This window comes from Protopterus annectens, chromosome 8.part0 (assembly GCF_019279795.1).
Source record: "Protopterus annectens isolate FY-2018-M chromosome 8.part0, PAN1.0, whole genome shotgun sequence".
NCBI lineage: Eukaryota > Metazoa > Chordata > Ceratodontiformes > Protopteridae > Protopterus > Protopterus annectens.
Window position 1 is genome coordinate 1,269,401,914 of NC_056741.1, and position 18,065 is coordinate 1,269,419,978.

An 18,065-nucleotide genomic window follows, 5' to 3' on the forward strand; every position below is an offset into this window, starting at 1 on the left:
CCAAAGTGCAAAAGAGAGTTGGAGTACATGGGTTTTCTATAAAGATGTGAAATGAATCTCCCCTTGGAATAATCCTTCCTGATGGTCACGTCAAGGTAATTCAACATATCATGGTCCTTGGTCATGGCAAACTTCAGAAAAGTGGTGGTGTTATTAATATAAGTTAAAATCTGACCAAGTCATCTTCACTACCATGCAAAATAAGACCAAGTCGTCAAGGTACCACCCATGCAGTACCCACATGTCCTTAAACTCAGAGTTCACTATATACAGGTCCTCCCACTGGGCAAGTACTATGTTGGCAAATGATGGTGCACAGCATGCGCCCAGAGCCACCCCTTGCACTTGTTTGAATATTTGCCCCTCGAAGGAAATTAAGATATTGTCCAGTACCATCTCCATACAGGATCTAGTGGTGAGAATGGTATCATGATTCAATGAGTTCTGCTTACACAAATAATCATAAAACCATTCAATACCTACATCATGGGGTATTACAGAAAAGAGGTCTCTCACATCAATGGTGACCAATATAAGACATTCGTTGTACATTTCATGTTTAACCTTGGACAAAAAGTCCCACGAGTCTTTAATAATTAGGTCCCTATCATCCAACACGTTTGACTGAACAGTCAGCGAACTTGGCCAAACTAAAAGCTTTTGATGCTTTAGCATCCACAATTGGCTGAAGGGGGGATTAAGTATACTCTTGTGGATTTTTGTAGATTCTGACAATGGTCGGAATCCTAGGATGATTTGTCTCTAGAAATCTAAATGTCTACAGTGTGATTTGTTCATTTAGTAACAGTTGTTCTAAATCTAGATCAATACATTTATAAGCTATGTCAAGCTCATTAATGGAGACCTCGGTGTAAGTATCACTATACAGCAGTTCTGTCATCCTGCTGTTATAGTCCTTAATGTCCATGATAACTAGTCCTTCCCCCTTATCAGGCTTCAAGTTCCGGATTTCACTGTTCTCTAATATATCATGCAGTAACCTTTTTTCCTTTTTAGTCAAATTGCTAGTCCCATCCTTTTCCACATAATGATTCCTGTGAGAGATTGTTTTTCTAAATTGTCTCTCACAAAAAGATTCAAACACTTCCACTAATGGGTGCATGAGTGGAATGAATGTACTTGGTCTAATGAAGGGGCTAGCATTGACCAAGAGATTACTAATAGGGTCACCTCCCTGTGAAAAGAATAGGGCCAAGTTAAGCTTCCTAATATAGATTTTGAACTGTAAAATAGTGTTGACAATGTCAGTTTTGCACATTGGCACAAAATTAAATCCTTTCGAAAACAATTCTGCCCATTCAACAGTTACATTGGTCTTACTGTAATTGTACACCTTAAAATCATTACCAAAGTTGGAAATAATGTTGCAAACATTAGTATCACTGATCTCCAATGTTGCTGTTGTTGTGGTCTCCCCCCACCTCCACTGATACTGGTAGTTCGATTGCCCATAATTCACATTGCCTTGCCCCCCCACCCCGGTTCATTAACTGCTGAGATTTCCTCAGGGGAGGGAGTTCTAAAGGGATGTTATGCTCAGAATTCCATCATCATCATTAATAACATCACAATCATCCTGCCTATCAGACCACCTAGCTTGTTGCCCTTCAGGTGGATCTGGATAAGCCCTGCCTGCTTCATAATCAGTTTTTTCTCTTAACAATTTTTTCTGTTTCTTGTTTTTAAACTGTACCAAATCGATTTCCACATTTTTAAATAAATTATTAAATTCAATTGTTCTATGCTTAAAAAGCAAGTCCCTTTTAATTTCATGATCAAGTCTGTTAATGTCTTTGAGTAGACCAGCCATTTTGCTGTTATTGTCACTAATAAAAATATTAAGTAGCTCACACCCTTGCCTGTTGAAAAATGTTTTGAGATCTTTATGCAGCTGTGAGTCTTTCACCAAACCAGTCGGGTATTTCCATGTCCTTAAACCCTTAGGAATATGCTCCCTTCTTAAACACTCATTGAAGTACTCGTTTTCCAACTGTAACATTTTATACTTCCATAAAAGTTCCTTAAAGCAACTTAACTGGTCACCCAGGCTCCCACAGCTGTTATTAACGTTGACATTACAGCCACAAAGCCCAGTATCATTTCTAAGCCAGTCATCAACAGAAAATTAAGGCGTGACATCATCACGCACACCCAGCGATGAACCTGAACAAGTAGCGTTACTGTTAACGTTGTTGGTAGCTCCACAGCCTTTGTCATTAAGACAAACATTAGAAGACATAATTGTTTGTGCAGGTGTAATAAAAAAGTTGTCAGGACTTACCGGTTGCAGATGATTAAAGCCCTGAGAGTGATATGTGTGTCATGTAGTTCTGAAGAAGTCAATTTTATGTATTTTTGATGAAAGTGCTAAACTCATTACGTAGTGGAATAAAATTGTTGGATTTTTATTTTTGTGCAGTGCTCTTGGTTATTTCCTCCATTCAGCTTTTTCTGACATTGTAGGTATGGTTGGGTGGCTGTCTGGCAACAGAATATAAAGATGACATCTCTGTTTCTTGTGGATGACGTTGCTTTGTGGCCTCATCTTATGTGACTTCTAATACACATGCAAGCACTGCACTGCTGAATGTGAAGGTACTGCAATAAAATTCAGTGTTTCCAAATATTAGGCCATGGTACTCTGTTAATAAAATTGGATTGTTTTACTCATGTTGGGTCACATATAGCTGACTTAGTCTAAGCTGTGAAATAATTTTGAGTCTCATTCATGAGCGTTGGTAAAGGTGAGCATGAGAAGAATAAACGGACGTAGGAACTAGCTATAGTAGTGCAGGTGCCACGCCAGACTGTGGTTCTGACATGGTAGATGAGTTCATAGGATCATAGGAGATTACTAGGCTAATGACTCTAGAGTCTTTTTAAGCCTGGCCATTGGTTTACAGATCATTCTGCATCTCCATTCTCACTTATGGCCATGAACTATAATGATGACAGGTTCAAGAGCTGGAGGTACATGCTATAAATATGAAATTTATTCATGAGGTTGCTGGACTCAGAACTGGTCTGGTCTGAGGATTATTTTCAGTCTTTACCAGGACTAGAAGCAAAATGTTAATTATTACATTGTTGTCTGTTATGCAGTGAAAATTATGAAAGCATAAACCAAGTACACAGATGTATTACAAAATGGAAGAGCAGTGACAGAGTGATGTATGATGATGCAATTCAATACAACTGGAAAAGGCACTTAGGCCTGCAGTTGGAAATCCAGTGCCTGGAGTGGAAGTGCTGAAATTAAAACAATACAGAAAATCAGTAGTAAGAGAAATTAAAATTGTTAAGAGAGTGGAAGCATATCAAATTCAAGGTCACATAAAACGTTAGTTTGGTGTCACTAGTAGGGAAGTGGGATTAAAGATACATTTGGAGATTAATGGTATTTCTAGGGATGGGTTTCATAATAAAGGATTCAGGGAGGTAAAGTTAAAGAAGAAAGAAAATCATCAAGAAGATTAAATAGCTGGGAGGAGAAAATAGGGATGAGAGGCAGACGAATGTAAAGGACATATACCAAAAAACGGATCCAACACGCCACTGAAGACAAAACACAGGTTTAATTGAGATAAACGTGAAGCGCTTTTCGTCGCTCAAATTTTGAGCAACTTCCTCAGACTAACAAACCATAATTCATTAACATATTTATACTCTCACGTCACTAACATCTTAAACGAGAGTGTCAATTAACAAATTCAGCGAGTTAAAAAACTAATCATATAAAAACTTCCCCAACTATTAGCAGCAACAAAGTCTATGCACATATGTATAATAGACTAAACTAACATGCTGTATACTTATATTCCTCAAAATAAGTTTATATACAACAAACATACAGTACTGTAAGAAAACCAGCACATTTTTCTCTATTAGTAAAACTAAGTCTGTACTCAAACTAACTAATAAAATGGTTTGCAAATACAAAGATCTTACAACACCCTGTAAAGTAAGTTTAAATTAAAAGTATACCACTGATTTCATAGTATAAATACAATTTAAATAAATCAATATATTGATCTAAAATCAAATTAGTCAAACACTAGAATGTGTCTACTTACTTATACTAATGGGCATAGTTTAAAGCTAATTAAATACATAAACATAAAATAAACATTCAAGAAGCTCAGAGCAACTATTCAAAAAAGATCATTGAATTCAAATAACTAATAAATATCTAAATAAGTATATAAAAATCTAAATAAGTATATAAAATAGACTAAGGTCAAAGTCAAATAAAGTAAAATAAATTTTAAACAGTGCTCTACATAAATAAGTACTTGGATCACTTAGCTTCGGTTCAGACTTCTAAGTTTAAGTAAGCAGCCTATATTGCAATGGTCATTTAAGCCCGGGTAACAGAAGGCATTAGTACGCCATTGCCAAGTAAGTTCTCGCTCTTCTAACAATAAATTATATGGCCCACCTCTAATATTAGTCTGAATCTGATCCAGTGCTGTAAATTTGAAACTATGCCCTGGATTAGTGGATATGTGTTTAACTAAAGCATTTTCTGCTTTATTATTCTGTATGGCATATGTATGTTCATAAACTCTTTCTTTAAACTGTCTTTCAGTCTTTCCTATATAGAAAGCTGAACAAAGTGTGCATGAAGCCACATATACTATTAGTTTAGAGCAACAGTTTAATTTATATCTAATTCCATACTTCTTATCGTTAATAGTTACCCACTCTCCACTGTACATATGTTTACACATACTGCAATTCTCACAAATTTTCATTCCCTTCTTTCTACTAAAGTTCTTAGTGGGATTGTTTTCTAAAATGTTTTTCAAGTTATAACCCCTTCTGTAAACAACTCTGGGGTATTTAACCAATTTGTTAGAAATACTCTTATCTTGTTGGATTAGTGACCAATTTTTAATTAACAGTTTTTTAATAAGGTCACTATCCATATTAAAAGTAGTAATAAAGCTAATTTTGAACTCATTACTTAGTTGAATTTTACTATCTAAACCATCTGTCTCCTCTAAGGGGTGCAATAGATAATCTGCTGTTGTAAAATGTATACTCTGACCAGAAGACTGGTTTAAAATGGGAACAATAATACCATTGAGTCTTTTAAATTTCACTTCCCGGACAATTTCTTCAAGAAAATCAAAAGGGTAACATCTCTCACTAAAAAAATTAGTAAGTAGTTCACATTCAATATCAAGGTCTTTGCCATAAGTGGTCATTCGGGCTGCTCGTATCAATTGGCCCTTAACTATAGACTTTTTCTGTGAAGTCGGGTGAAGACTAGTAAAGTGCAAGTAAGAATTGCAGTAGGTTTCCTTTCTATGTATTTTAGAAAAATATTGGTTGTTAACAGTGTCCTTAGATAAATTCACATCCAGATAGTCAATAGAAAGTAGTTGAAAGTTAGAAGTGAATCTAAAAAAGTCTGTAGTGTTATTAAGAAAGTTTAATAACTTATCTGCTTTTCTTTGGTTACCCTCAAAAAGAATGAAGATATCATCCAGGAAGCGGGTATAATACTTAATGGAAGAAGACCATACATTGTTGTTAAAAATAAACTGATGTTCCCAGTATGCCATAACTGTATTCACTAAACTGGCCCCGCATGGCGACCCCATTGCCACGCCACATTTTTGCAAATACAGTTTGTCATTGAAAGTAAAAAAGTTATTGGTCAAGATAATATCAATCAAGGTTGTTACTGTGAATATTTCATTAGTTGAAGCTCCTTTTTTATTTAGAAATAAGTTAACCCACTCTATAGCCTCTAAGTGAGGAATTGACGTGTATAAGTCAATAACGTCAATAGTGACGAAATTGTGTTTTTCATTATAAATTATACTGTCAAAATTCCTCAAGAATGACCATGAATCTTTACAAATTTGAACTTCGGTAACTAAGTATTTTTTTAGAATACTGTCCACTAATTTAGCTGATGCATATGTTATAGAGTCTCGACCATCTATAAGTGGTCTAAATGGGGGGTTAGAAATATTTTTATGTATTTTAGGTGTTGCAAACATTATTGGGATCTTAGGCCAGTTGGTAGTAATATAGTGATAACTATCTATATCAATATAACCGTCCATAAATAAGTCACTGTAGTAACTTTTAATCATTCTATATGCGGTATTTACTTCATTTAAGGATACTTCCTTATATGTGTCGTTTGCTAAAATATTTTCAACTCTATCAATATAGTCAAAATTGTCAAATAGAGTAATTCCCCCACCTTTGTCAGGTTTAATGGCTCTAATGTTAAGTGTTTTAAAAGTAGATAATGCTGCATGTTCTTCCTTACTGATGTTTCTTCTCTGCCTGATGTTCCTATAAATTCCAGAGTGTGCATTATCACTAATGCTACGCAAGTCTAATTCCATAATTTGTTCAAATGTAGACAAAGTAGGGTGTAACATAGGATTGTATTCACTCACTACCTTAAGTGGCTGGTTAACTGATGGAGCATGTTCCAAAAGAATACTAAGATTGAGTTTCCTAACAAATAATTTGGTATCCTTAATACATTGTACCAAGTCCATGCTTTTAGCAGGTACAAAAGATTGTCCCCTAGAAAAGATTTCAACTAGAGAAGGTTCAATGTTTATACATGAAAAATTGTAAATCACAAAGTCCCCTGCTTTGTTGTAAATTATCGCAGGGGTTGTCGCTTCCTGGTTTATCTCTTCGGTTTGTGAGTTGGACCAAATTGGTTTTTTGATTGTTGTTGTTGATGAAAGTTCTGCTGATTGTTATGGTTGTAATTATTAACATAATGTCTCTTAGGGATAGCCCCCGAGTTTTGTCTGTCATAATTATTACCCTGGTTAGATGAAAAAGTCAGTTGGCCACCCTGATAGCCCCTATTGGGTGTAAATTGTCTTCCGTTTCTCAGCCGGCCAGCCCAGGTATTGTTGTTTCTATTATTCGGTCTATCCGTCGAAGTCCTTGAGTCAGGTTCAAGACTGGTCTCTTGTTCGTCAATAAATGTCTCTAAAATGCCAGTGTCATTAACTGTAATGTCAGTAGAAGCATTTAGAGGCCCTGGTGGTTTAGGGTATGCTTTTCCTTGGTCATACGCAAGTCTGTCTCTAGTAAGTTTTTTATTTTTAGTAAACTTTAATTTATTAAGAAGTTGGTCAATAGATGAAAAAATTCTGTCATAGTCGAATTTATATCTAATAAATTCTAAATGGTTCGTAATCAAACTATTCAACATGTCAACTTCTTTACAAAGTTCCGTTATTTGGAGTCTGTAATGTTTAGTCATACACTCCATAAGTGCAAAACCTTGTTCATTAAATAAGTTCATTAACTCAATGTGGAACAAAGAGTTAGAAAGCAGTCCAGTTGGGTAGACATGGTGCCTTAAACCTTTAGGCACAATCCGCAGTCTACAGCACTCTTGGAAATAGTTAACTTCCAGCTGGAGTTTTTTTATTTTCAACAATTTAACGTCTAAAAGTTTCAGGTTATTTGTAAATTCTTTCTCACTCACCTCTTGCGTGTCCGCGTTGGGAGCCGGTTGCTCCGTGTTGTTTTGATTGTTAAAGTTAAGGTTGTAGGTGTTCTGGATCCAATCCTTAAAAACAGGAGCTCCAATAAGCCCCCCAACGCTGTTTGAACTAGGATGCCCATGTAGAGCAGATTCAGAGGTGAGTTCGAGGATGTTGTTATTAGTAGCATGAACCTGGTTGTTCTGTTCGCCAGAAGCAGAACTGCTTGTATTAACAAATAAAGGTTGCATTTCGTTGTTGTTAACTTGCAAAGAATTCAGCGTACTAGGAATGTTAAAACCGGTTAATGTAGCTGGTGTACGTTGTCCTAAAGGGATGGATTCGGACAGGTTACCGGTTTCCAGTACTTGCGAACTAGTGGAATCAGCTGCACCAAGTTGGGAATCAAGGCGAGATGAAAGCTTGTCGACCCTTTCCGTAAGAGCCAGAATCAAAGCTGTTAAATTCATGTCGTCATCACAAGGAGGTTGTTTTCTCGTAATATTTTGAGAAGGAGGAATTACTTCCTCGTCTTCACTGTGGCCGTTAGATGCCATGAGAACACGGAAGACAAACTCAGTACTAAAAACAAACTAAATATACCAAAAAACGGATCCAACACGCCACTGAAGACAAAACACAGGTTTAATTGAGATAAACGTGAAGCGCTTTTCGTCGCTCAAATTTTGAGCAACTTCCTCAGACTAACAAACCATAATTCATTAACATATTTATACTCTCACGTCACTAACATCTTAAACGAGAGTGTCAATTAACAAATTCAGCGAGTTAAAAAACTAATCATATAAAAACTTCCCCAACTATTAGCAGCAACAAAGTCTATGCACATATGTATAATAGACTAAACTAACATGCTGTATACTTATATTCCTCAAAATAAGTTTATATACAACAAACATACAGTACTGTAAGAAAACCAGCACATTTTTCTCTATTAGTAAAACTAAGTCTGTACTCAAACTAACTAATAAAATGGTTTGCAAATACAAAGATCTTACAACACCCTGTAAAGTAAGTTTAAATTAAAAGTATACCACTGATTTCATAGTATAAATACAATTTAAATAAATCAATATATTGATCTAAAATCAAATTAGTCAAACACTAGAATGTGTCTACTTACTTATACTAATGGGCATAGTTTAAAGCTAATTAAATACATAAACATAAAATAAACATTCAAGAAGCTCAGAGCAACTATTCAAAAGATCATTGAATTCAAATAACTAATAAATATCTAAATAAGTATATAAAAATCTAAATAAGTATATAAAATAGACTAAGGTCAAAGTCAAATAAAGTAAAATAAATTTTAAACAGTGCTCTACATAAATAAGTACTTGGATCACTTAGCTTCGGTTCAGACTTCTAAGTTTAAGTAAGCAGCCTATATTGCAATGGTCATTTAAGCCCGGGTAACAGAAGGCATTAGTACGCCATTGCCAAGTAAGTTCTCGCTCTTCTAACAATAAATTATATGGCCCACCTCTAATATTAGTCTGAAGCTGATCCAGTGCTGTAAATTTGAAACTATGCCCTGGATTAGTGGATATGTGTTTAACTAAAGCATTTTCTGCTTTATTATTCTGTATGGCATATGTATGTTCATAAACTCTTTCTTTAAACTGTCTTTCAATCTTTCCTATATAGAAAGCTGAACAAAGTGTGCATGAAGCCACATATACTATTAGTTTAGAGCAACAGTTTAATTTATATCTAATTCCATACTTCTTATCGTTAATAGTTACCCACTCTCCACTGTACATATGTTTACACATACTGCAATTCTCACAAATTTTCATTCCCTTCTTTCTACTAAAGTTCTTAGTGGGATTGTTTTCTAAAATGTTTTTCAAGTTATAACCCCTTCTGTAAACAACTCTGGGGTATTTAACCAATTTGTTAGAAATACTCTTATCTTGTTGGATTAGTGACCAATTTTTAAGTAACAGTTTTTTAATAAGGTCACTATCCATATTAAAAGTAGTAATAAAGCTAATTTTGAACTCATTACTTAGTTGAATTTTACTATCTAAACCATCTGTCTCCTCTAAGGGGTGCAATAGATAATCTGCTGTTGTAAAATGTATACTCTTATTTATGTAGAGCACTGTTTAAAATTTATTTTACTTTATTTGACTTTGACCTTAGTCTATTTTATATACTTATTTAGATTTTTATATACTTATTTAGATATTTATTAGTTATTTGAATTCAATGATCTTTTTTGAATAGTTGCTCTGAGCTTCTTGAATGTTTATTTTATGTTTATGTATTTAATTAGCTTTAAACTATGCCCATTAGTATAAGTAAGTAGACACATTCTAGTGTTTGACTAATTTGATTTTAGATCAATATATTGATTTATTTAAATTGTATTTATACTATGAAATCAGTGGTATACTTTTAATTTAAACTTACTTTACAGGGTGTTGTAAGATCTTTGTATTTGCAAACCATTTTATTAGTTAGTTTGAGTACAGACTTAGTTTTACTAATAGAGAAAAATGTGCTGGTTTTCTTACAGTACTGTATGTTTGTTGTATATAAACTTATTTTGAGGAATATAAGTATACAGCATGTTAGTTTAGTCTATTATACATATGTGCATAGACTTTGTTGCTGCTAATAGTTGGGGAAGTTTTATATGATTAGTTTTTAACTCGCTGAATTTGTTAATTGACACTCGTTTAAGATGTTAGTGACGGAGAGTATAAATATGTTAATGAATTATGGTTTGTTAGTCTGAGGAAGTTGCTCAAAATTTGAGCGAAGCTTCACGCTTATCTCAATTAAACCTGTGTTTTGTCTTCAGTGGCATGTTGGATCCGTTTTTTGGTATATTTAGTTTGTTTTTAGTACTGAGTTTGTCTTCCGTGTTCTCATGACATCTAACGGCCACAGTGAAGACGAGGAAGTAATTCCTCCTTCTCAAAATATTACGAGAAAACAACCTCCTTGTGATGACGACATGAATTTAACAGCTTTGATTCTGGCTCTTACGGAAAGGGTCGACAAGCTTTCATCTCGCCTTGATTCCCAACTTGGTGCAGCTGATTCCACTAGTTCGCAAGTACTGGAAACCGGTAACCTGTCTGATTCCATCCCTTTAGGACAACGTACACCAGCTACATTAACCGGTTTTAACATTCCTAGTACGCTGAATTCTTTGCAAGTTAACAACAACGAAACGCAACCTTTATTTGTTAATACAAGCAGTTCTGCTTCTGGCGAACAGAACAACCAGGTTCATGCTACTAATAACAACATCCTCGAACTCACCTCTGAATCTGCTCTACATGGGCATCCTAGTTCAAACAGCGTTGGGGGGCTTATTGGAGCTCCTGTTTTTAAGGATTGGATCCAGAACACCTACAACCTTAACTTTAACAATCAAAACAACACGGAGCAACCGGCTCCCAACGCGGACACGCAAGAGGTGAGTGAGAAAGAATTTACAAATAACCTGAAACTTTTAGACGTTAAATTGTTGAAAATAAAAAAACTCCAGCTGGAAGTTAACTATTTCCAAGAGTGCTGTAGATCATGGATTGTGCCTAAAGGTTTAAGGCACCATGTCTACCCAACTGGACTGCTTTCTAACTCTTTGTTCCACATTGAGTTAATGAACTTATTTAATGAACAAGGTTTTGCACTTATGGAGTGTATGACTAAACATTACAGACTCCAAATAACGGAACTTTGTAAAGAAGTTGACATGTTGAATAGTTTGATTACGAACCATTTAGAATTTATTAGATATAAATTCGACTATGACAAGAATTTTTTCATCTATTGACCAACTTCTTAATAAATTAAAGTTTACTAAAAATAAAAAACTTACTAGAGACAGACTTGCGTATGACCAAGGAAAAGCATACCCTAAACCACCAGGGCCTCTAAATGCTTCTACTGACATTACAGTTAATGACACTGGCATTTTAGAGACATTTATTGACGAACAAGAGACCAGTCTTGAACCTGACTCAAGGACTTCGACGGATAGACCGAATAATAGAAACAACAATACCTGGGCTGGCCGGCTGAGAAACGGAAGACAATTTACACCCAATAGGGGCTATCAGGGTGGCCAACTGACTTTTTCATCTAACCAGGGTAATAATTATGACAGACAAAACTCGGGGGCTATCCCTAAGAGACATTATGTTAATAATTACAACCATAACAATCAGCAGAACTTTCATCAACAACAACAATCAAAAAACCAATTCGGTCCAACTCACAAACCGAAGAGATAAACCAGGAAGCGACAACCCCTGCGATAATTTACAACAAAGCAGGGGACTTTGTGATTTACAATTTTTCATGTATAAACATTGAACCTTCTCTAGTTGAAATCTTTTCTAGGGGACAATCTTTTGTACCTGCTAAAAGCATGGACTTGGTACAATGTATTAAGGATACCAAATTATTTGTTAGGAAACTCAATCTTAGTATTCTTTTGGAACATGCTCCATCAGTTAACCAGCCACTTAAGGTAGTGAATGAATACAATCCTATGTTACACCCTACTTTGTCTACATTTGAACAAATTATGGAATTAGACTTGCGTAGCATTAGTGATAATGCACACTCTGGAATTTATAGGAACATCAGGCAGAGAAGAAACATCAGTAAGGAAGAACATGCAGCATTATCTACTTTTAAAACACTTAACATTAGAGCCATTAAACCTGACAAAGGTGGGGGAATTACTCTATTTGACAATTTTGACTATATTGATAGAGTTGAAAATATTTTAGCAAACGACATATATAAGGAAGTATCCTTAAATGAAGTAAATACTGCATATAGAATGATTAAAAGTTACTACAGTGACTTATTTATGGACGGTTATATTGATATAGATAGTTATCACTATATTACTACCAACTGGCCTAAGATCCCAATAATGTTTGCAACACCTAAAATACATAAAAATATTTCTAACCCCCCATTTAGACCACTTATAGATGGTCGAGACTCTATAACATATGCATCAGCTAAATTAGTGGACAGTATTCTAAAAAAATACTTAGTTACCGAAGTTCAAATTTGTAAAGATTCATGGTCATTCTTGAGGAATTTTGACAGTATAATTTATAATGAAGAACACAATTTCGTCACTATTGACGTTATTGACTTATACACGTCAATTCCTCACTTAGAGGCTATAGAGTGGGTTAACTTATTTCTAAATAAAAAAGGAGCTTCAACTAATGAAATATTCACAGTAACAACCTTGATTGATATTATCTTGACCAATAACTTTTTTACTTTCAATGACAAACTGTATTTGCAAAAATGTGGCGTGGCAATGGGGTCGCCATGCGGGGCCAGTTTAGCGAATACAGTTATGGCATACTGGGAACATCAGTTTATTTTTAACAACAATGTATGGTCTTCTTCCATTAAGTATTATACCCGCTTCCTGGATGATATCTTCATTCTTTTTGAGGGTAACCAAAGAAAAGCAGATAAGTTATTAAACTTTCTTAATAACACTACAGACTTTTTTAGATTCACTTCTAACTTTCAACTACTTTCTATTGACTATCTGGATGTGAATTTATCTAAGGACACTGTTAACAACCAATATTTTTCTAAAATACATAGAAAGGAAACCTACTGCAATTCTTACTTGCACTTTACTAGAATTCACCTGACTTCACAGAAAAAGTCTATAGTTAAGGGCCAATTGATACGAGCAGCCCGAATGACCACTTATGGCAAAGACTTTGATATTGAATGTGAACTACTTACTAATTTTTTTAGTGAGAGAGGTTACCCTTTTGATTTTCTTGAAGAAATTGTCCGGGAAGTGAAATTTAAAAGACTCAATGGTATTATTGTTCCCATTTTAAACCAGTCTTCTGGTCAGAGTATACATTTTACAACAGCAGATTATCTATTGCACCCCTTAGAGGAGACAGATGGTTTAGATAGTAAAATTCAACTAAGTAATGAGTTCAAAATTAGCTTTATTACTACTTTTAATATGGATAGTGACCTTATTAAAAAACTGTTACTTAAAAATTGGTCACTAATCCAACAAGATAAGAGTATTTCTAACAAATTGGTTAAATACCCCAGAGTTGTTTACAGAAGGGGTTATAACTTGAAAAACATTTTAGAAAACAATCCCACTAAGAACTTTAGTAGAAAGAAGGGAATGAAAATTTGTGAGAATTGCAGTATGTGTAAACATATGTACAGTGGAGAGTGGGTAACTATTAACGATAAGAAGTATGGAATTAGATATAAATTAAACTGTTGCTCTAAACTAATAGTATATGTGGCTTCATGCACACTTTGTTCAGCTTTCTATATAGGAAAGACTGAAAGACAGTTTAAAGAAAGAGTTTATGAACATACATATGCCATACAGAATAATAAAGCAGAAAATGCTTTAGTTAAACACATATCCACTAATCCAGGGCATAGTTTCAAATTTACAGCACTGGATCAGATTCAGACTAATATTAGAGGTGGGCCATATAATTTATTGTTAGAAGAGCGAGAACTTACTTGGCAATGGCGTACTAATGCCTTCTGTTACCGGGCTTAAATGACCATTGCAATATAGGCTGCTTACTTAAACTTAGAAGTCTGAACCGAAGCTAAGTGATCCAAGTACTTATTTATGTAGAGCACTGTTTAAAATTTATTTTACTTTATTTGACTTTGACCTTAGTCTATTTTATATACTTATTTAGATTTTTATATACTTATTTAGATATTTATTAGTTATTTGAATTCAATGATCTTTTTTGAATAGTTGCTCTGAGCTTCTTGAATGTTTATTTTATGTTTATGTATTTAATTAGCTTTAAACTATGCCCATTAGTATAAGCAAGTAGACACATTCTAGTGTTTGACTAATTTGATTTTAGATCAATATATTGATTTATTTAAATTGTATTTATACTATGAAATCAGTGGTATACTTTTAATTTAAACTTACTTTACAGGGTGTTGTAAGATCTTTGTATTTGCAAACCATTTTATTAGTTAGTTTGAGTACAGACTTAGTTTTACTAATAGAGAAAAATGTGCTGGTTTTCTTACAGTACTGTATGTTTGTTGTATATAAACTTATTTTGAGGAATATAAGTATACAGCATGTTAGTTTAGTCTATTATACATATGTGCATAGACTTTGTTGCTGCTAATAGTTGGGGAAGTTTTTATATGATTAGTTTTTTAACTCGCTGAATTTGTTAATTGACACTCTCGTTTAAGAAGTTAGTGACGTGAGAGTATAAATATGTTAATGAATTATGGTTTGTTAGTCTGAGGAAGTTGCTCAAAATTTGAGCGACGAAAAGCGCTTCACGTTTATCTCAATTAAACCTGTGTTTTGTCTTCAGTGGCGTGTTGGATCCGTATTTGGTATATTTAGTTTGTTTTTAGTACTGAGTTTGTCTTCCGAATGTAAAGGACAGATGGAGAGAAATGAGTGCAGAGTAAAGGAGTAAAAGGGTATGATAACAAGAAAAGAAAAGTGTGAGATTAAGTAGTTGGTAAGCAGAGAGTAGTGAGAGGTGCAAAAAGTGAAAATAGAAGAGTTAGACGTGATTAGAGTGTCAGTGAAGTCTGAATAGTGTGACAATATGGGAGTTCGAAAGGAGGAATAGTTAGGTATAGGTAGATGCTCTGGCTGTAAAACCTAGGAATATATAGGTATAGGTAGCTACTCTGTATGTAATACCCAGGAATAGATAGGTATATGTAGATATTCTGGCTGAAATACCTAGGATTAGATACTGATAGGTAGATACTCTGGCTTAAATATCTGGGAATAGATATGTATAGGTAGCTATTCTGGCTGTAAAACCTAGGAATAGATAGGTATAGGTAGATACTCTGGCTGTAATACCTAAGAATAGAGGTTCCACTTGAAACCATTGAATGTTCAGAACATCGAAGTTCTAATCATCGAAACCAGAACATTGATGTTCAGAACATCGAAGGTTTAAAGTTAACCACTGAAAAAGAAATAAACATTCAACAACTATTTTATGCAGGGGGGCTTCGACAGCCTGCATCCCCCATGTGGGGGGCTGTGGCCCCCACACCCCCCCTACTTTAATATTCCAACTCTGAGATTGCACTACAGTGGGGTAAGGGAAATCTCCTGTTTACCGCTATATGCGGTAGCGCTAAACGGGAGATTTCCCGTACCCTACCTGCAATGCCAACACTCAGATGGCACACACACACACACACACACACACACACACACACACACACACACACAACATGCAGGGCACCTTGCTGCCCTGCATATAAACCCAAAAGTTAACATTTTTACTTACCTGGCACTTCCACTTTGAACCTTCGATGTTCTGAACATAGATGTCCTGGTCTCGATGATTAGAACTTCCATGTTCTGAACATTCGATGGTTTCAAGTGGAACCAGAATAGATAGGTATAGGTAGATACTCTGGCCATAATACCTAGGAATAATTAGATATATACTCTGGGGGTAATACCTAGGAATAGATATGTATAGATAGATACTCTGGCTTAAATACCTAGGAATAGCTAGGTATAGGTAGCTGCTTTAGCCATATTACCTAGGAAAAGATAAATATAGGTGGACACTCTGACTGTAATACCTAGGAATAGATAGGTATATATAGGTACTCTGGCTTAAATACCTAAGAATAGCTAGGTATAGGTAGGTACTTTGGCTGTCTAGCCAGATGCTCTGTCTGTAATGCATAGGAATAGATAAGTTTTATAGTTAGATACTCTAGCCGTAATACCTAGGAATAGATAGGTATAGGGAGGTACCCTGGCCTTAATACCTAGGAATAAATAGGTATATGTAGCTGCTCTATCCATATTACCCAGGAAAAGATAAATATAGGTGGACACTCTGACTGTAATACCTAGGAATAGATAGGTATAGGGAGGTACCCTGGCCTTAATACCTAGGAATAAATAGGTATATGTAGCTGCTCTATCCATATTACCCAGGAAAAGATAAATATAGGTGGACCCTCTGGCTGTATTACCTAGATACCTATAGGTAGATACTCTGCCTGTAATACATACTCTCTCCAAGTACACAATTTTTTTCAACTTTCATGCCTAGTTAAGCTAAAATCTTACAGACCTTCAAATAGATGTGAACGATTCTTTACTTCAACAGTGAGATGCATTCAAATTCAAATGATATTCCTTTTCTGATTCCAGTCATAATTGTTTGCTTGATACTAAATGTCAGGTAAGTGCACTGGGCTGAGGGAATTGCCCTTCAAAATAAATCTGTCCACAGTTAAGAGGTATAACCTTCAGCACAGCCCAGTACATGAGTATTTGTTGTTCTTTGTCTATTTTTTTTCTGAATATTATGTCTGCTATATTGTTAAACATCAAATCATTAGCGGACCGGAGTTCCGCTGTGGCGACCCCTAACCGGGAAAAGCCGAAAGACAACAACAACAACAACAACGACATCATTCAACATGAGGTGTCCTTATGACTCCTTTTGCTTCTCATACCATTTGCCACAGTACTTCTATTTGGGCCAAACATTATTGTCAAAGTTGTTGTTGTGTCTGTCGGCTTTTCCCTGTTAGGGGTCGCCACAGCGGAACTCCGGTCCGCTAATGATTGGCAGTAGATTTTTACGTGCCGAGTTGCCGGCCCTGACACACAACCTTCAATGAAGGTACGCCCATTCATGCATATCTCCACACAGAAGACGCTCTAGCTGAGAATCGAACAGGACAACATCTTACTGTGAGGTGACAAAGCTACCGCAGCACCATTTACTTGGAAGAATATATCAGGTGTGCCAGCCTCTTTTACAGTCTAACAAATCTTATTGCAGTGTCGCCCATATGACATTTGAACTTTAAAATGTTTGAATAATTAATAGGGACCCGTATAATACATACCATGATAGTCTGCTGTGTAATACATACCATGACTGCTTTGTAATACATACCATGATAGTCTGCTGCGTAATACATACCATGACAGTATGCTGTATAATACATACCATGATCATTTGCTGCACAATACATGCCATAATTGTCTGATGTAGAGTACATACCTTGATCATCTGCTGTATAATACATACCATTGTTATCTATTTTCTGCAGTAAATATTTTTATTATTAAAAATGGTTTTGTAAGGAAAGACTATATAAGGTCCTCCATCAACATGCAGATATTGCAGCAAATGATACCAAATACTATATTGTATATTTTAACATTCAATACAAAGTGAAATATGCATCATGCCTATATTTGTTTTTTACTTCTCACCAACAGTTATCATACAGCAGTTCTTGGCAAACCAACCAAAACCAAAATAGTGCATGTTGCTTCTCTATGTTAATTTTTTCTGAAGTTAAACTATTTTTTAATTAAATATGGAATTATTCTTGCCTGTATTTGATTATTATTTATCTTGAGTATAAGAAAGTTATAATTATCAAAGCATCAAGATAATAAAAGCTTTATGATTCTTCCTCACAATCATCTGTTTTTAAAGTGCATTTACATGGTAAAATGACTAT